At 39.6% G+C, this 21,328-nt stretch overlaps 1 long non-coding RNA gene and 1 pseudogene across 1 annotated transcript in view; one reads left to right on the forward strand and one right to left on the reverse strand.

Annotated features, from left to right (window-relative positions):
- The window catches only part of LOC149124837 (uncharacterized), a 339,759-nt gene that overhangs the window by 256,757 nt on the left and 61,674 nt on the right, over nt 1-21,328 (reverse strand). The window lies entirely within an intron of this gene.
- Nucleotides 24-15,041, forward strand: LOC138843353 (putative ATP-dependent RNA helicase DDX60; annotated as a pseudogene).

Genomic DNA, 21,328 nt, shown 5'->3' on the forward strand with positions numbered 1-21,328 from the left:
CCGGGAGACATGGTGGGGTTTTAATGGGGTATCATGAAACCCACAACTACCCTGATAGATGTATTTATATTGGGCTAGATGGTTTGTATAATTTTTCTTATCTAAGAATTTGATCACTGATATTTTAATTCAATATTAATTATTAAATGTTTACATTACATAAATGTTACATAAAGAGAATGTGTTACTTTTCTGAAATTTTAGCCTGAGGAAGCAACTTCCTCTTTAGTAGTGATGGTTACAGGGCATGGTGACTTTTGTATTCCCAGAATACTGTGACAGAGAATATTTCTTTTTTTAAAAAAAGTTTATTTATTTACTTGAAAGAGTTCTACAGAGAGAGGAGAGGGAGAGAGAGAGAGTTCTTCCATCTGCTGGTTCGCTCCCCAACTGGCCGTAATGGCTGGAGCTGTGCTGATCTGAAGCCAGGAGCCAGGAGCTTCTTCCTGGTCTCCCACATGGGTACAGGGGCCCAAGCACTTGCGCCATCCTCTACTGCTTCCCCAAGCCATAGCAGAGAGCTGAATCAGAAGTGGAGCAGCCGAAACTAGAACTGGTGCCCATATGGGATGCTGGCACTTCAGGTAGTGGCTTTACCTGCTACATCACAGCACCAGCCCCAAGAGAATGTTTCTTAATGAAATAAACTTACCTGTTTTTGAGTGTATCAGTGGCAGCATATGTGGGGATCAGTTGTACATATTCATTTTACTTTTACATTAATGAAATATTTTTTGAACATGGAAATATCAAGATGAATATAGTGTGTCATAAAATTTCTTATTAATGTTTGGAAATTAAAACAGCTTTTTTTTAAAAAAAAACAGATATTAGTAACAATGCCTCAGTGTTTGGAAATACTCTTGCTATCACCTCATCATCAGAAATGGAAAGAATGTGCTATGTCATATTTGAGGTATGTGCTTTTTATTCCTTTTATCTCAACAGAATATTTTATGTCAACCAAGACCACATGTACCGTATGTACTTTAATAAAGATGGCATTCATATGGTTAGTTACTAAAATAAATATAAGTTGTTTATAGAAGGGTTTACTGATAAGTTCTGGATTGAATCCACATGCAGAATATAGGTGGTAGGTGTTGGGTACAGTGATTTAGATGCCACTTGAGATGCTTGTGTCTCATATCAGAGTGCCTGGGTTCGAGTCCTCCGTTCCGAAGTCCATCTTCCTGCTAAAGCCCCCACCCTACGAGGCATCTGCTGATGGCTCAGGTACATGGGTCCCTCTCCCTGATGAGAGAGACCTGGATTGAGTTTCAGACTCCTGGCTTTGGCCTGGCCCAGCTGTGGCTTTTGCAGGCATTTTAGGAGAGAACCAACAGGTGGAAGATCACTCTTCCCTCTCTCCCTTTCAAATAAATAACATAAAGAAATAATTTTTATAAAAGAAAATATAATGGTGACAGAGAAAAAAATGATTCCAGAAACTGTTGGACACACCAATAACTAATTGAAAAGAATTTCTGATTTTTTATTAGGCAAAGAAATTTATGAGTGAACAAACTACCCTTTTTTTAAAGGTTTTATTTATTTGAGAGGTAGAATTACAGACAGTGAGAGGGAGAGACAGAGAGAAAGGTCTTCTTTCTATTGGTTCACTCCCGAAATGGCTGCAATGGCTGGAGCTGTGCTGATCCGAAGCCAGGAGCCAGGTGCTTCTTCCTGGTCTCCCAAGTAAGTGCAGGGGCCCAAGGACTTGGGACATCTTCTACTGCTTTCACAGGCCACAGCAGAGAGCTGGATCAGAAGTGGAGCAGCTGGGACTAGAACTGGCACACATATGGGATGCCAGCACTGCAGGCAGAGGATTAACCTACTGCACCATGGCACTGGACCCATAAACTACCTTTTTAAAAAAAAAAAAAGATTTATATATTTGAAAGTCAGAGTTACAAAGAGAAAGGAGAGGCAGAGGCAGAGAGAGAGATGGTCATCATTCCAATGGTTGATTCCCCAATTGGCCGCAATGGCCAGAGATGTGCCAATCTGAAGCCAGGAGCCAGGAGCCTCCTCCCTGTCCCCCCCGTGAGTACAGGGCCCAAGGACTTGGGCCATTTTCCACTGCTCTCCCAGGCCATAGCAGAGAGCTGGATTGGAAGAGGAGCAACCGGGACTCAAACCAGCACCCATATGGGATGCCAGCACTTCAGGCTAGGGAGTTAACACTTTGTGCCATGGCACTGACCCCAAACTACCTTTTTAAAGAAAAGATTTACTTGTTTGGCCAGTGCTGTGGTGCAGTGGGTTAAGGCCTTGACCTGAGGTGCTGGCATCCCACTTGGGTGCTGGTTCGAGACCCAGCTCCTACACTTCTGATCCAGCTCTCTGCTGTGGCTTGGGAAAGTGATGGAAGATGGCCCAAGTCCTTAGGCCCCTTTACCTGTGCAGAAGACCTGTAAGAGGTTCCTGGCTCCTGGCTTCGGTTCGGTGTGGCTCTGGCCATTGCAGCCATTTGAGGGGTGAACCATTGGATGGAGGACCTCTCTCTCTCTCTCTCTCTCTCTCTCTCTCTCTCTTTGCTTCTCCTCTCTCTGTGTAACTCTGACTTTCAAATAAATAAATAATAAATAAGTAAATATAAAAATAAATAAATGACTTTCAAATAAATAAATCTTTAAAAAACAAACAAAAAAAAGATTTACTTGTTTATCTGACAGGCAGAGTCAGAGAGGGGAAGCGACAGAGATATTTTATCTGGTTTACTCCCCAAGTAACTGCAAGGCTAGGGCAGGGCCAGGCTGAAGCCTGAACCCAGGAACTCCATCTGGGTCTCCTACATGAGTGGGAAGGGTCCAAGTCCATGGGTCATCTACTGCTGCCTTCCCAGGCACATTGGCAGTGAGCTGCATTGGAAGCCGAGAGTCAGGGCTTGAAGTAGTGCTTTATTGTGGGCTGCCAGTGTCCCAGGTGGTAGCTTAACCCACTGTGCTTCAATTCTGGCTGCAGAACTAATTTGTTTTGTAGGTACTTTCTCTTTACCTGTCACCAGGTATGTACAGGGCAAGATTAGTCATATTTGCTCTATTGCTGATTTAACTTCTAGTTAGCACTATTTTGATGCAAACTAATGGGAAGGAAATAAGAAGCAAACTACAAATGAGCAAACCAAACAAGCAAATTTAAAATAGGGAGGCTGCAGAATTAGGAAGATGACCTGTAATTTGAATTCAGTTGTTCTTTATTAATACATGCACAAGCACTGAAGTTTATACATAAAGTACTGCTTTAGTAACTGTTTTTTTTTTTTTTGACAGATAGAGTGGACAGTGAGAGAGAGAGAGAGACAGAGAGAAAGGTCTTGCTTTGCCATTGGTTCACCCTCCAATGGCTGCTGCGGCCGGCACACCATGCTGATCCGAAGCCAGGAGCCAGGTGCTTCTCCTGGTCTCCCATGGGGTGCAGGGCCCAAGCAGTTGGGCCATCTTCCACTGCACTCCCGGGCCATAGCAGAGAGCTGGCCTGGAAGAGGGGCAACCAGGACAGAATCTGGCACCCTGACCGGGACTAGAACCCCGTGTGCCGGTGCCTCTAGGCGGAGGATTAGCCTGTTGAGCCATGGCGCCAGCCAGTAACCATTCTTTCTTTTAATAATTCAGTTTAGAATGACTTTTTATTTTCATCATGATTTATTTTGTGTCTAGGAGTTATCTAGCAACACATTTCTTAATTTCTAAACCTTTTTTTGTTTCAGTTTTGCAAAAATTTTTTTTAAATTATACAAGTTCCATGTATTTCATATATACAGATTTAGGAACATAGAGGCACTTCCCCTTGACCCTCCTACCCATCCACATTCCCACTCTTAGTTTTTACAAAGGTCTGTTTTCAGTTTACTTAATGATCATATGGTTAAGGTTACACTAAGTTAAAGATTTCAACAAATAGTATGGAGAAAAACAAAAAGAAAAAAAAAGCCCCAAAAACACTGTTCCTGAATGGAAGAGACAAGGCTATAAACAATCATCAAGTTTCAAAATGTCTATTTCTCTATAATACATTACATTTCAGGTACTCTGTTAGTTACCTCATATCAGGGAAGACATGTAATATCAGTTTTTTGGGACTGCCATATTTCACTAAGTATAGTGGTTCTATTTGTGTCTACTTTGTTGCAAAAGATTTCATTTTATTTTACAGCTGAGTAGTTCTCCATAGTGTATGTGCATCATACTTTCTTTATCCAGTCAACAGATGATGGACATCTAGGTTGACTCCATATCTTAGCTATTGTGAATTGTACTGCAATGAACATGGGGGTAGCAATAACTCTTTGATATGCTGATTTCATTTCCCTTAGGTTAGTTCCCGAGAGGGATGGGTGGGCCATATGGTAGGTCTATATTTAGATTTATGAGGTATCTCCATACTGTCTTCCACAGTGGCTGCACCAGTTTACATTCCCACCAACAGTGGACCAGGGTACCTTTTCCCCTACATCTTGCCAGCATTTCTTGTTTGTTCATTTCTGTATGAGAGCTGTTCTAACAGGGGTGAGGTGAAGCCTCACTGTGATTTTGATTTGCCTTTTCCTGAAGGCTAGTGATCTTGAGCATATTGTCATGTGTCTGTTGGCCATTTGAATTTCCTCTCTTAAAAAATGCCTATTCACATCCTTTCCCATTTCCTGGTTGGATTGGTTTTTTTAATTGAAATTCTTGAGCTGTATGAGTTGGCTGTAGATGTTTGGGTTGATTTCTGGTGTTTCAATTCTGTTCCATTGGTCTATCCATCTGTTTCTGTACCAGTACCATGATGTTTTGATTACAAATGCCCTGTAGTATGTCCCGAAATCTGGTATTGTGATTCCTCTAGCTTTTTGTTGTACAAGATTGCTTTAGCTATTTGAGGTCTCTTGTGCCTCCATATGAATTTCAGCATCATTTTTTCTAGATCTGAGAAGAATGTCTTTGGTATCTTGATTGGGATTGCATTGAATCTATAAATTGCTTTTGAGAGAATGGACATTTTGATGATGTTGATTGTTCCAATCCATGAGCATGGAAGATTTTTCCATTTTTTGGTATCCTCTTCTATTTCTTTCTTTAAGATTTTGTAATTCTCGTTGTAGAGATCTTTAACATTCTTGGTTAAGTTTATTCCAAGGTATTTGATTGTTTTTGTAGCTATTGTGAATGGGATTGATCTTAGCAGTTCTTTCTCAGCCGTGGCATTGCTTGTGTATACAAAGGCTGTTGATTTTTGTGCATTGATTTTATATCCTGCCACTTTGCCAAACTCCTCTATGAGTTCTAATAGTCTCTTAGTAGAGTTCTTTGGATCCTCTAAGTAAAGAATCATATCGTCTGCAAAGAGGGATAGTTTGACTTCTTCCTTCTCAATTTGTATTCCTTTAATTTCTTTTTCTTGTCTGATGGCTCTGGCTAAAACTTCTAGAACTATGTTAAATAGCAGTGGTGAGAGTGCGCATCCCTGCCTGATGCCAGATCTCAGTGGAAATGCTTCCAATTTTCCCCATTCAATAGGATGCTGGCAATGGGTTTTTCATAAATTGCTTTGATTATATTGAGGAATGTTCCTTCTATACCCAATTTGCTTAGAGTTTTCATCATGAAAGGCTGTTGAATTTTATCGAATGCTTTCTCTGCATCAATTGAGATAATCATATGGTTTTTCTTCTACAGTCTGTTAATGTGGTGAATCACATTGATTGATTTGCGAATGTTGAACCATCCCTGCATACCAGGGATAAATCCCACTTGGTCTGGGTGGATGATTTTTCTGATGTGTTGTTGTATTCTATTGGCCAGAATTTTATTGAGGATTTTTGCGTCTATGTTCATCAGGGATATTGGTCTATAATTTTCTTTCAGTGCTGCATCTTTCTCTGGCTTAGGGATTAAGGTGATGCTGGCTTCATAGAAAGAGTTTGGGAGGATTCCATCTTTTTCGATTGTTCTTTTGATTGTTTGGGAAGAAATGGAATTAGTTCTTCTTTAAATGTCTGGTAGAATTCAGCAGTGAATCCATCTGGTCCTGGGCTTTTCTTTGTTGGGAGGGCCTTTATTACTGTTTCAATTTCTGTTTCTGTTATGGGTCTATTTAGGTTTTCTATGTCTTCATGGTTCAATTTAGGTAGATTGCATGTGTCCAAGAATCTATCCATTTCTGATAGCTTTCCCTGTTTACTGGCACACAATTCCTTGTAGTAATTTCTGATGATTCTTTTTATTTCTGTGGTGTCTGTTGTTACGTTTCCTTTTCCATCTCTGATTTTATTGATTTGGGTCTTTCCTCTTCTTTTTTTGGTTAGTTGGTCCAGTAGGGTGTCAATTTTGTTTATTTTTTCAAAAAACCAGCTCTTCACTTGGCTGATTTTTTGTAATTTTTTTTGGAATCAATGCTGTTAATTTCTTCTCTGATTTTAATTATTTCTCTTCTCCTACTAGATTTTTCTGGTTTGCTGCAGTTTTTCTAGGTCCTTGAGATGCGCTGAAAGCTCATTTATTTGGTGTCTTTCCAATTTCTTGATATAGGCACTTATTGCTATAAACTTGCCTCTCAATACTGCTTTTGCTGTATCCCATAAGTTTTGATATGTTGTGTTGTTATTCTCATTTACTTCCAGAAAGTTTTTGATTTCTCTTTTGATTTCTTGAATGACCCAGTGTTCATTCAGGAGCATATTGTTCCGTCTCCATGTGTTTGCATACTTTCTGGGGTTTCCTGAGTTGCTAATTTCCAGCTTCATTCCGCTGTGGTCTGAGAAGCTGCATGGTATGATTCTAATTCTTTTAAATTTGCTGAGACTTGCTTTATGGCCTAGTATGTGATCAATCCTAGAGAAGGTTCCATGCACTGCTGAGAAGAATGTGAAGTCTTTAGATGTAGGATTGAAAGTTCTGTAGATATCTGTTAGATCCATTTGGGCAATAGTGTCGATTAAATCTGCTGTTTCCTTGTTGATCTTCTGTCCTATTGATCTGTCAATTTCTGAGAGTGGAGTATTGAAGTCCCCCAGTACTATTGTATTGGAATCTAAGTCTCCCTTTAAGTCCCTTAACATATCTTTTAAATAGACCGGTGCCCTGTAATTAGGTGCATATACATTTATAATAGTTACATCTTCCTGTTGAATTGAACCCTTAATCATTATATAGTGTCCCTCTTTGTCTCTCTTAACAGTTTTTGTATTAAAGTTTATTTTGTCTGATATTAATATGGCTACACCTGCTTTTTTTTTGTTTCTGTTGGCATGGAATATCTTTTTCCAACCTTTCACTTTCAGTCTGCATGCATCTTTGTTAGAAAGATGTGTTTCTTGTAGGCAACAAATAGTTGGGTTTTGTTCCTTAAGCCAATCAGCCAATCAGTGTCTTTTAACTGAAGATTTAAGTCCATTAACATTTAATGTGACTATTGATACATAGTGACTTTGCCCTGACATTTTCCCGGAGATATTTTCTAGTATATGCTTTGAGCATTCCATGCTCTTTTACTGATAGGTGTTCTTCCTTTACCTTCTTTCATATTGATGACCGTGTTTCTGTGTTTCTGAGTTGTGGGGAGCAACTCAGACTAGACTAAGTTACTGGAATTAAGACTTATTCTATGCATCTGCTCTCCCACAATATGGCGCTGGGAGAGGAGGAAACAGCTTCTACACAGCTGCCTCCAGTTCAACCAACAAGCTGCAGGACCTGCTCCTGATTGGAGGAGAGCAGCGTACTCGGCGTGTGGGTAGCAGAGTTGGGATTGGTGGAAGAGGACTATAAAGGAGGAGAGAGACAACATGCACCAGGAACATCTATCTGAAGGAACACCTGTGCAGCCCAGAAAGGGCATTCTTTTTTCGAAGAATTTACTTATTTTAAAGACAGTTACACACACACACACACACACACACATACACACACACACATAGAGGGGGAAATCTTACCTCTATTGATTCACTCCCTAAATGACCACAGTGGCCACAGTGGGCCAGAGTGAAGTCAGGAACCAGGAACTCCATCTGGGTCTCCCACATGGGTGTCAGGGGCCCAAGTACTTGGCCGTTTTCCACTGTTTTTCCAGGCACTTTAGCAGGAGGCTGGGTAGGCAATGGAACAGCCAGAGCTCAAACTTGCTCTCCTATGGGATGCAGGCACCTCAGGTGGCAGCTTAACCTGCTGAGCCACAATCTCAGCCCCTAAAGTCCATTCTTTGTTCAGATAGCCCAATCATTCCTCAGTGATCCAGAAAGATAACTGTATAAACTGCAGTGTGAAAATTAAGAGTAAATTAATGGGCTAAAGGAGAACTAATAATGGAAATAAGAGAATTTATTTATTTATTTTTAAAGAATTATTTATTCATTTGAAACTCAGGGTTACAAAGAGAGAGAAGGAGAGGCAGAGAGAGAGAGGTCTTTCATCTGCTGGTTCACTCCCCAGTTGGCCGCACTGGTTGGAGCTGCGCTTATTGAAGCCAGGAGCCAGGAGCTTCTTCTGGGTCTCTCACGTGGGTGCAGGGGCCCAAGTGCTTGGGCCATCTTCTACTGCTTTCCCAGGCCATAGCAGAGATTTGGATTGGAAGAGGAGCAGCCGGGACTCGAACCGGCGCCCATATGGGGTGCCAGCACTGCAGGCGGCAGCTTTACCTGCTACACCACAGTGCCAGCCCCAGAAAATTTATTTATTTGCTAGGCAAATAAAATGCTGTATAGACAAACTTCTGTGATGCAGCTAAACTAGTAGTTGGAGGAAAATGTATAACCTTAACTATGTTTATTTTCAAGAGAAGAAAAGGCTACATGAGAAACAAAAATATATCTGAGCAACCTTAGGTAGGTTTGAGATAAGACAGTTTCCAGCAGTATATTCACCTTTCTCTAAGTAATATGAACCCCTTGGTATCTTCAAGGGATTGATTCTAGGACTTGCACAGATACCAAAATCCATCAGTGCTCTAGTCTTTTATATAAGACAGCATAGCTTTGGCATTGAACCAATGCGTATCCTCTGTGTCTCTAGGTTACTTACATTACTTAGTGCAATGTATTGTATGTAAGTAGTTGCTACAGTATATTATTTAGAAAATAATGACAGAAAAAAAAGTCTGTAAGTGTTCAGTACACTTTTTTGTCCAAATATTTCCAGTCTTTGGTTGGTTGAATTCACAGATACAGAACTCAGGGACATGGAACCCAGTGCTTTTTCCTTATCTTCCACATTCAAACAACTAGAATACATCGGCAAGTGCTTATCAACTCTCTCTCTCTCTCTCACACACACACACACACGCGCACACATACACACACACACATGCACACACATGCATGTACAGCCCACATCTCTCCACTAGGAATATTTCCTGTTCAATGATGTCGTAATATCTTGTCTAGAATAATCTAAAAGCATTCTGTCAGACTTCTACTTTTGGTAATCACCTCCTAAAATTATTTACTCCCAGAGCTGCCAAATCAATCTTGTAATTATTAATTATATCATGTTACCTTTCTTTTACAATCTAAACGTCTTAGAATGGTTTTGTCATGCTTATTATGACTTGCTTCCTGCTTAGTCTAACTTTTTTTCATTTACTATTTTCTGTTCTTGGAAATCTTTTAACATGAAAATAAACTCCTTGTATAACATATTGCTCTTATTCATGCCAAACACACACAGACAGTAACACTGAATGCTTACTGAATGGCTTTGATTTTGTATCATTTTGTTACCTGGAAAATGCTGTATAATTGTAATGTTCAGCAAGAATATGAGAATGAATGAACATCCAAGTGGGATATAGAGCTGTCTATTCCAAAAGCAAGCATAGAGTTTGATGTTTTGCAATACTGTCTTAACATTGCACTTTTACTCAAGAAAAATAATGTAAGGGGATTTAATTTGGTCAATACTTACTACGTATGCATCTGTGTATGCTACATTAAATATGTTTTCCCAATTTTTTATTTTTTTTGCTTTCCATCATAGGTAGTGACAGCTACATCATCCCTTGCTTTGGGAATTAATATGCCCTGTAAAACCGTTGTTTTTACAGAAGACTCTGTTTATTTGGATGCTCTGAACTTTTGACAGGTATTTATAATACATGCCTTCTGTTACGGTTCTATATACAGGTATCTGAAATGCTCATTCAGTATGCCAGGAAAAGCCATTTGTTCTGAAATATTTGGTGGCCATAAAAATATTTGAAACTGAGTTTTTATATATGTATATTAATGAATATTATTACACTTAAAAACCTTTTAAAATATATTAGGTCAGTAGCTTAGTTTTCCTGAAGATATTCTCAATTTGATAAATATTCTTGAACATAAACAAAAATAATATTGGAGGGAAGTAACTACATCTTTGAGCACCCAATTCATGCCAGCCACCAATAATTATATGATAAGTGTCTCTAAGGTTTTGATTTCAGGCTTGTTTCTGGAACTACGTTGGTAAATCAGAAATTGTGCCTGCTTTAAAGGCCATGATTTTAATTTAATTTTATAGGCAGAGAGAGAGAAATGAGAGAGGAAGGAAAAAAGAGACAAAGAGGTTTCCCACCCACTGGTTCATTCCTCAGATGCCTACGGTGGCTGGGGCTAGGCCAGGCTCAAGTCAGGAGTCAGGAACTCAGTCCGGATTTCCAGTGTGAATGATAGGAACCTGACTACTTGAGCTGCCACCTGCTGCCTTCCAGGAAGCTGGGAAAGGGACCAGAGCTGGTGCTTGAACCCAGGCACTCCAATCTAGGTGTCAGGCATCCCAAGCATCCTACACCAAATGCCTTCCCTAACATCATGATCTTTATTTATTTATTTAAAGATTTATTTACTTATTTGAAAGACAGAGTTATAGACAGAGAGAGGCGGGGGGGGTCTTTCATTGTTTGGTTCACTCCCCAGATGGACCCAAAGGCAGGAGCTGGGCCAATCTGAAGCCAGGAGCTGGGGAGCTTCTTCCACGTTTCCAACATGGGTGCAGGGACCCAAGCACTTGAGCCATCTTCCAGTGCTTTCTCAGGCCATGAGCAGGGAGCTGGATCTGAAGGGGAGCATCCAGGACTCCAAGTGGTACCCATATGGGATGCTGGCACTGCAGGCAGCCCAACCTAGTTAAACCACAGCACCGACCCCAGATCATGATCTTTAAACACAGGAGTTGGTACTCCATTTATTTTTAAGAAAGAGGCAATACTGTCTTAACACTGGACTTTAAAATGTATCTATAAAAATATATCTATAAAATAAAATAATTCTGCAAGATTTGACAACATCAATATACCAAGAAACAAAAAACTCATTGAAGATTTATTTTCAAATGTTTAATGTTCCACATGGTATAGGAAAGTGAGACATTATTTACAGTGCTAGGATTTGAACTTGCATAAGTTTTGTGGTCATCTCTTTAGATGTCTGGGCATGCAGGAAGGCATGGAGAAGATCTTATAGGAAGTGTGATCTTCTATGATATTCCATTACCCAAGATAGACTGGCTCTTGAAGTCTGATGTGCCCAAGCTGAAGGGTCAGTTTCCCCTAAACATCACCGTGGTTCTCAGACTCATGCTGTTGGTTGCCAAAGCAGATGACAAAGAGGATGCCAAAGCAAAGGTACAGTCTCTACCCTCTCTAACAGACATAATCATCTTAGCTCAAGTCTAAAGTAAGCCTCGCCTGTTAGGTATCTTGGAGGGAATAAAATCACAATGTGCAGTACGCAAACTCTTAGCAACATTTGATTCTTGTCTTAGTGCCTTTCCTTCACACAAGAACATGGTGGTAACTTCTGTACACATGACAAATTAAGTCCATGACTATAAATACACTCTGAATATATGAGAAAAATTTTTCAGTAAATATATCTGGCCTAGAACATTTTAAAAGTAAATTTTCAAAGAATTAATGGTTGAAAATGTACTAAATACTGGAATGTTCCTAACTCTTAGTTTTATATATTCATAAGCTTACATTTATTTCTCAGTGGTTATGAGTGAAGTTGTCATTGTTCATCTCTCCCAGTAAATTTTTCTTCCTATTATGTTTTATTCATACACAGAGAATGTAAAACTTATGGCATATCTGTAATAATTATTTAGAGTATATAATATAACAAAGTCATTAGTGATATCTCACACTTTATAGCTAGCTGTCTAACTTTGGTATTTTGACATGTGTGCATAGGCATTGTCACTGCTCCAGTATTCCTTGATATCCTTCAAGCGACCAAAGGTCAAGTGCATGTTAAAATTTTACTTCATATATTCTTTGCAATTCTTGGTCAGAGAGGTAAGATTTAAACCTGTTTTCACTAAAGTGTTTGTACATGTAATTAACTTTACTACCGAAATCTTAATTGATGACTTACCTGTTGGGTATTTCTGAGATCTGGGGACTGAAGCTAAATTGTTAAATTGATTCACAGGGATATGTGAATCAAGAATGTGTTCCCATTGGATATGCTGGCCTTGTGTCCCACCTGCACTACCATGAACCTTCAAACTTTGCTTTAATAAGCATGCTGGTGAAAGGTCTGTTTCAGAAGCTGTGTGTTCCAGTCATCGTAGATGGTGAGCAGATATCCTTTTCCCAACTCCTACCCCTTACATTGTACATGTACACACACTGACATCCCGTACGACTGCTTCACATATACCTGCACGTTCCCCAGAACTACATTTGCTTTTGATGGTGTGCCATCTTTAAAAGATTGAGAGGGAGGGAGGGACAGGGGGAAAAAGGGGGAGAGACAGGGAAGGAGGGAAGAAGGGAGAGATGGGAGGAGAGAGAGAGAGGGGAGGAGGGAAAAGAGAGAGAGAGGATGAATGAATGAATGAATGAATGAGCGAGTAGACCAAGAGAAATCTTCCACTGATTTGCTTTCCGAATGTCCACAGTAGCTGGTCCTGGGTCAGGTCAAAGTTGGGAGCTGGAAACTCAATCCACGTCTCTCATGTGGGTGGGAAGAACCCAGTCAATCACTTGCGCCATCACCACTGGTTCCCAGGGTCTGCATTAGCAGGAAGTAAGAGCTGGATCTGAGTTTTAAACCTGGGTACCCCCATATGAGATGTAGGCATCTTAATTGCTAGGCTAAGCATGCATCTTGGTAGGCCATTTTCTGATTGCCCATTCTCCTAATGTATCTTGAAGGTTTTTCTTCTCATTTTACAAAATTAAATATGTTTATAAAATATTATTAGCATCTGAATTTTGTATGTATAGAGAATCATAATATAAATATGATTCTTAATGATTATTTAATATACTTTTAAATTTTAAGAAATTATAACCTTTAGCTTTGTTAAAGACAATAAGCATTATTCTACTAGAAAATTTTTGGAAGTTATTTACATAAAACATTGTCATCTGTAATGATTTCCTTTACTATAATTTTAAATTAATTTTTCCCTTTTCTATAAGTGCAACACAATGCTGTAAGGTAAAGAGGGAAATAGAATGGTGTGATCCAAACACAAATGCAGGCAGCTAAGGCTAGAATATACAGTTAGTTACCTGTTGTTCTATTTTATTTTTGGAAACATCAACTTTTATCAAAATAGTACAGAAATAATTAAGATGATATGGTAGTATATATCTTTTTAAAAAGTATTTATTTATTTATTTGAAAGTCAGAGTAACACAGAGAGAGGAGAGGCAAAGAGAGAGAGAGAGGTCTTCCATCTGCTGGTTCACTCCCCAGTTGGCTGCAATGGCCAGAGCTGGGACGATCTGAAGCCAGGAGCCAGGAGCTTCTTCCAGTTCTCCCACGTGGGTGCAGGAGCTGAAGGACCTGGGTCATCTTCTACTGCTTTCCCAGTCCATAGCAGAGAGCTGGATCGGAAGTGGAGCAGCCAGGACTCGAACCGGCGCCCATAAGGGATGCCAGCACTTCAGGCCACAGTGCTAGCCCATGATATCTTAACACTACTAATAAATCAAATCATAAAGCCTTTGATCCATGTGAACCTGTTTTTTTTTTTTTCAAGAAACAGTCATGAATTTTACTTATGTTATAAATATTGCGTAGAGGGTCTCATAATGCTAAAGCAATTTGAAGGCTGGGAACAACTTTCACATGATGCTAACAATGTATAGAAATCAAGTTTGAAAGCCTCACTCTGCACGGCATTTCTCTGATACTGCAAGGTAGTTGTAGCCTGTTTCCTAGTCTCTCATGAGTGCCTGTCATTCAGCTCCTTCATCCATCATGCTCCCAGTGAGACCATGGCCCTCTGAAAAATGTTGGAGCAGATCAAATATCGGGAATTTCACATAGGCTTTCCCTCTAAGAGATTTAGTCCCTAGTGTATTGCGAGGGTTTGGGCATAAGAAAACATGGGGAATAAATATTCCAGGGGAAAAGCAATATTGGCAGCAAAGGCCTGTCAAGAGGAGCAGGTGCGAGTTCTTTCTGTAACGTGCACCAAAGAGAGAGTGGGTGCAGATTCATGTCACACAGGGCCTGGAAGGGCAGACGAGGAGTTTAGCAAGCAGCTTCGGGCCTTTGTTCCTTGGCAGGGGTTGCACCAAGGTAGAAAAAAAATGAGTAGAATGGAGACAGAGAAGCAAAGGGAAGACTTGGAGCCAGTGAGGGAATCCCAGGGCAGTTACAGAGTAGGGGCAACCATCGCTCATTGACCACCAGGCTTCTACAGGTAAGAGTGGGTAGGAGGATGCAAAGCATTTTGTAGCAAGATGCCATCAGTTAGCCTACAATATTGTGAAATGCTGGTGTAGTTTGTTAAAAAAAGTCACCAAATTCATAGGAAGTAAGTTTTCAGCTGTGTCTTACACATTACATTTGTTCTCTAAGCTTTTGAAAAATTAAACTTTTTTTAAATAACAAAATACAGGCAAAAAGACATTTTCTGAAGATGTGATGGAAACCTTGGTGGTGGTTTTAGCACATATTTTTGGAAAGAGATATCTTCCTCCCTGTGTGAAAAAGTTTAAGAAGGTGTTTTCTCATTCAATGGTAAGATAATAAAATACTGCAATACTTGTACTTTGATGTAACCTCTTTCTGCTTTTTTTCCCAGCAACAAAATTTTGCCATCATTCACTAGAGTTACTTCTTCATGCTCCAGTTAGTCTTTGGGATGCATAAGTGCAGATTTGTATATGAATGCTTTGTTTTTTACTAATATGCATTCTCCATGATCTTCTTGAAGACCCCTTGTATGAATAGATGTCAGTTTGTTTTGCAGTGAAACTTACCTTTTAATTACAGTTTCCATGAACTTTCTGAAGTGTCATAGTGTAGTGATTGAAGATGAATGGAACTTATTCCTAACAGATATGAATAGCCAGCTAGCCACTTAATATTAATAAAGAAGAAGATGAAGATGGTGGAATAGTGAGGGCACGCACCGATAGTCCGGGAAAATTTAGTTTAATAAAAGCAGAGTTACGGTAGCCTCAGAAAAAAGGATCAGGAAAAAATTGCAGAGGAAACTCTTCCGGAGCTAGTGGCTGTGACTCAGAGGACCTACTGGGAGAGCAGAGTTGCCCACCGCACGGAAGCCGAACCGCGGGAGCCGCAGAGTCTGAGCGCCAGTGTGGGAAGGGGAGTCGATGTGACAGAGACACCAGCGGGGAGAGGAGGAACGCCCAGGGCTCCGAGTCCACACATCGGCGCTGGAAGGGGAGGTGAACTCAGTAACCGGAGACATTGGCAGGGAAACAGCGGACAGAATTTTAGAGGGAAGCGGGCTTTGAAGCGGAAAAGTTCCCCAGACTGACTACAGGAGAGAAGGGGAAAAAAAAAAAAAGGTGGGGGCGTACTGGTACAGACAATTTCCTCTCTCCGCCAACCTTGCAAAGGAGAGCAAGAGACAAAGAGCTGGGATATACATAATAAAAGGGGAGAGTTAAGGCTACAATTCAGTAGCCTAGGCAACCCAGTGGGAGTCCGCAGGAGAAAAGGAGCATGCACAGACTCTTTGGGTAGAAGCCAGAGATTGGAAGCTAAATACCATCCATTCTGCTCAGCCGTGCAGTATTACTTACCTCCTGAATAAAAAATAAAATAAAATAAAATAAAATAAAATAAAATAAATAAATGAATAAATAAATAAATAGAGATTTACCATGCATAACCTGAGGGTGTCACCATTGCACACCTGTAACCCTGAAGAACCAAGCAGAGCTCTCAGGAAACACCCATCTCAAGCCTCCAAGGCTCCTCCAACAGCAGGCAGTCCACTTAACACGGACACAGTATAAATAAAAAAACACCTCACAGTGAGGGAAAAAGAATTAACCATGCCAAGCAACAAACACAGAAATCGAGGGAACAAGATCAACGATGACACTATGACACCTCCAAATAAACAAAACACCCCAAGCCAAGATTATGAAGATGATGAGATAGAAGAAATGCAAGATATGGATTTCAAAAAATTTATGATAAGAACATCTAGAAGTTTTCAAAAGCAAATCCTTGAACTACAGAAATCCTTATTGGACAGGATTGAAAATCTCTCTCGTGAAAATGAAATTTTAAGGAAGAATCAAAATGAAATGCAGAAACTAGTAGAACAGGAAAGTGTGATAGTGAAGAGAAATCAAAATGAAATGAAGAGCTCAATAGATCAAATGACAAACACATTAGAGAGCCTTAAAAACAGAATGGGTGAAGCAGAAGAGAGAATATCGGACTTAGAAGACAGAGAACAGGAAAGGATACAGTCAAACCAAAGAAAAGAAGAGGAAATTAGAAATCTAAAACATATTGTTGGGAATCTACAGGATACTATTAAAAAAACCAACATTTGGGTTCTCGGAGTTCCTGAAGGCATGGAGCGGGAGAAAGGATTAGAAGGCCTTTTTAGTGAGATACTAGCAGAGAACATTCCGGGTTTGGAGAAGGACAGAGACATCCTAGTACAGGAAGCTCATAGAACCCCCAGTAAACATGATGAAAAGAGATCCTCACCACAACACGTTGTAATGAAACTCACCACAGTGAACCGTAAAGAAAAGATCCTAAAATGTGCAAGGGAGAAATGTCAGATTACTCTCAGAGGATCTCCAATCAGACTCACAGCAGACTTCTCATCAGAAACACTACAGGCTAGGAGGGAATGGCGAGACATAGCACAGGTGCTAAGAGGAGAAAAATTGCCAGCCCAGAATATTATATCCTGCTAAGCTTTCATTTGTGAATGAAGGTGAAATAAAGACCTTTCATAGCAAACAGAAATTGAAAGAATTTGTGGCCACTCATCCGGCCCTGCAAAAGATACTTAAAGATGTGCTACATTCAGAAACACGGCCATCAATATGAAAGAAGGTAAAGGAAGAACACCTACCAGTAAAAGAGCATGGGAAGCTCAAAGCATATACTAGAAAATATCTCCGGGAAAATGTCAGGGCAAAGTCACTACGTATCAATAGTCACATTAAACGTTAATAGCCTGAACTGTCCAGTTAGAAGACACCGATTGGCTGACTGGCTCAAAGAACACATCTCTCTAACAAAGATGCATGCAGACTGAAAGTGAAAGGTTGGAAAAAGATATTCCATGCCAACAGAAACAAAAAAAAAAGCAGGTGTAGCCATATTAATATCAGACAAAATAAACTTTAATACAAAAACTGTTAAGAGAGACAAAGAGGGGCACTATATAATGATTAAGGGTTCAATTCAACAGGAAGATGTAACTATTATAAATGTATATGCACCTAACTACAGGGCACCGGTTTATCTAAAAGATTTGTTAAGGGACTTAAAGGGAGACTTAGACCCCAATACAATAGTACTGGGGGACTTCAATACTCCACTCTCAGAAATAGATCATCCGGACAGAAGATCAACAAGGAAACAGCAGATTTAATTGACACTATTGCCCAAATGGATCTAACAGATATCTACAGAACTTTCAATCCTACATCTAAAGACTTCACATTCTTCTCAGCAGTGCATGGAACCTTCTCTAGGATTGATCACATACTAGGCCATAAAGCAAGTCTCAGCAAATTTAAAAGAATTAGAATCATACCATGCAGCTTCTCAGACCACAGCGGAATGAAGCTGGAAATTAGCAACTCAGGAAACCCCAGAAAGTATGCAAACACATGGAGACGGAACAATATGCTCCTGAATGAACACTGGGTCATTCAAGAAATCAAAAGAGAAATCAAAAACTTTCTGGAAGTAAATGAGAATAACAACACAACATATCAAAACTTATGGGATACAGCAAAAGCAGTATTGAGAGGCAAGTTTATAGCAATAAGTGCCTATATCAAGAAATTGGAAAGACACCAAATAAATGAGCTTTCAGCGCATCTCAAGGACCTAGAAAAACTGCAGCAAACCAGAAAAATCTAGTAGGAGAAGAGAAATAATTAAAATCAGAGAAGAAATTAACAGCATTGATTCCAAAAAAAATTACAAAAAATCAGCCAAGTGAAGAGCTGGTTTTTTGAAAAAATAAACAAAACTGACACCTACTGGACCAACAAACTAAAAAAAGAAGAGAAAAGACCCAAATCAATAAAACCAGAGATGAAAAAGGAAATGTAACAACAGACACCACAGAAATAAAAAAGAATCATCAGAAATTACTACAAGGACTTGTATGCCAGCAAACAGGAAAATCTATCAGAAATGGATAGATTCCTGGACACATGCAATCTACCTAAATTGAACCATGAAGACATAGAAAACCTAAATAGACCCATAACAGAAACAGAAATTGAAACAGTAATAAAGGCCCTCCCAACAAAGAAAAGCCCAGGACCAGATGGATTCACTGCTGAATTCTACCAGACATTTAAAGAAGAACTAATTCCATATCTTCTCAAACTATTCAGAACAATTGAAAAAGATGGAATCCTCCCAAACTCTTTCTATGAAGCCAGCATCACCTTAATCCCTAAGCCAGAGAAAGATGCAGCACTGAAAGAAAATTATAGACCAATATCCCTGATGAACATAGATGCAAAAATCCTCAATAAAATTCTGGCCAATAGAATACAACAACACATCAGAAAAATCATCCACCCAGACCAAGTGGGATTTATCCCTGGTATGCAGGGATGGTTCAACATTCGCAAATCAATCAATGTGATTCACCACATTAACAGACTGTAGAAGAAAAACCATATGATTATCTCAATTGATGCAGAGAAAGCATTCGATAAAATTCAACAGCCTTTCATGATGAAAACTCTAAGCAAATTGGGTATAGAAGGAACATTCCTCAATATAATCAAAGCAATTTATGAAAAACCCATTGCCAGCATCCTATTGAATGGGGAAAATTGGAAGCATTTCCACTGAGATCTGGCATCAGGCAGGGATGCGCACTCTCACCACTGCTATTTAACATAGTTCTAGAAGTTTTAGCCAGAGCCATCAGACAAGAAAAAGAAATTAAAGGAATACAAATTGAGAAGGAAGAAGTCAAACTATCCCTCTTTGCAGACGATATGATTCTTTACTTAGAGGATCCAAAGAACTCTACTAAGAGACTATTGGAACTCATAGAGGAGTTTGGCAAAGTGGCAGGATATAAAATCAATGCACAAAAATCAACAGCCTTTGTATACACAAGCAATGCCACGGCTGAGAGAACTGCTAAGATCAATCCCATTCACAATAGCTACAAAAACAATCAAATACCTTGGAATAAACTTAACCAAGGACGTTAAAGATCTCTACAATGAGAATTACAAAATCTTAAAGAAAGAAATAGAAGAGGATACCAAAAAAATGGAAAAGTCTTCCATGCTCATTGATTGGAAGAATCAACATCAAAATGTCCATTCTCTCAAAAGCAATTTATAGATTCAATGCAATGCCAATCAAGATACCAAAGACATTCTTCTCAGATCTAGAAAAAATGATGCTGAAATTCATATGGAGGCACAAGAGACCTCGAATAGCTAAAGCAATCTTGTACAACAAAAACAAAGCTGGAGGCATCACAATACCAGATTTCAGGACATACTACAGGGCAGTTGTAATCAAAACAGCATGGGAATGGTACAGAAACAGATGGATAGACCAATGGAACAGAATTGAAACACCAGAAATCAACCCAAACATCTACAGCCAACTTATATTTGATCAAGGATCTAAAACCAATTCTTGGAGCAAGGACAGTCTATTCAATAAATGGTGTTGGGAAAACTGGATTTCCACGTACTGAAGCATGAAGCAAGACCCCTACCTTACACCTTACACAAAAATCCACTCAACATGGATTAAAGACCTAAATCTATGACCTGACACCATCAAGTTATTAGAGAACATTGGAGAAACCCTTCAAGATATTGGCACAGACAAAGAATTTCTGGAAAAGACCCAGGAGGCACAGGTAGTCAAAGCCAAAATCAACTATTGGGATTGCATCAAATTGAGAAGTTTCTGTACTGCAAAAGAAACAGTCAGGAGAGTGAAGAGACAACCGACAGAATGGGAAAAACTATTTGCAAACTATGCAACAGATAAAGGGTGAATAACCAGAATCTACAAAGAGATCAAGAAACTCCACAACAACAAAACAAACAACCCACTTAAGAGATGGGCCATTGACCTCAATAGACATTTTTCAAAAGAGGAAATCCAAATGGCCAACAGGCACATGAAAAAATGTTCAAGGTCACTAGCAATCAGGGAAATGCAAATCAAAACCATAATGAGGTTTCACCTCACCCCGGTTAGAATGGCTCACATTCAGAAATCTACCAACAACAGATGCTGGAGAGGATGTGGGGAAAAAGGTACACTCACCCACTGTTGGTGGGAATGCAAACTGGTCAAGCCACTATGGAAGTCAGTCTGGAGATTCCTCAGAAACCTGAATATAACCCTACCATTCAACACAGCCATCCCACTACTTGGAATTTACCCAAAGGAATTTAAATTGGCAAACAAAAAAGCGGTCTGCACCCTAATGTTTATCGCAGCACAATTCACAATAGCCATGACCTGGAACCAACCTAAATGCCCATCAACGGTAGACTGGATAAAGAAATTATGGGATATGTACTCTTTAGAATACTATACCGCAGTAAGAAACAATGAAATCCAGTCATTTGCAACAAGATGGAGGAATCTGGAACACATCATGCTGAGTGAAATAAGCCAGTCCCAAAGGGACAAATACCATATGTTCTCCCTGATCGGTGACAACTGACTGAACACCAAAAAGGAAACCTCCTGAAGTGAAATGGACACTATGAGAAACGGTGACTTGATCAGCATAGCCCTGACTGTTAATGAACAACTTAATACATTATCCCTCTTAGTAGTTTTTTTTGTCTATTATACTTAATATGACTGGTTTAATTCTGTAATTAATACACAGTTATTCTTAAGTGTTGAAAATTAACTGAAATG

This window comes from Oryctolagus cuniculus, chromosome 8 (assembly GCF_051225735.1).
Source record: "Oryctolagus cuniculus isolate XC-2025 breed Fujian yellow rabbit chromosome 8, ASM5122573v1, whole genome shotgun sequence".
Taxonomy (NCBI): domain Eukaryota; kingdom Metazoa; phylum Chordata; class Mammalia; order Lagomorpha; family Leporidae; genus Oryctolagus; species Oryctolagus cuniculus.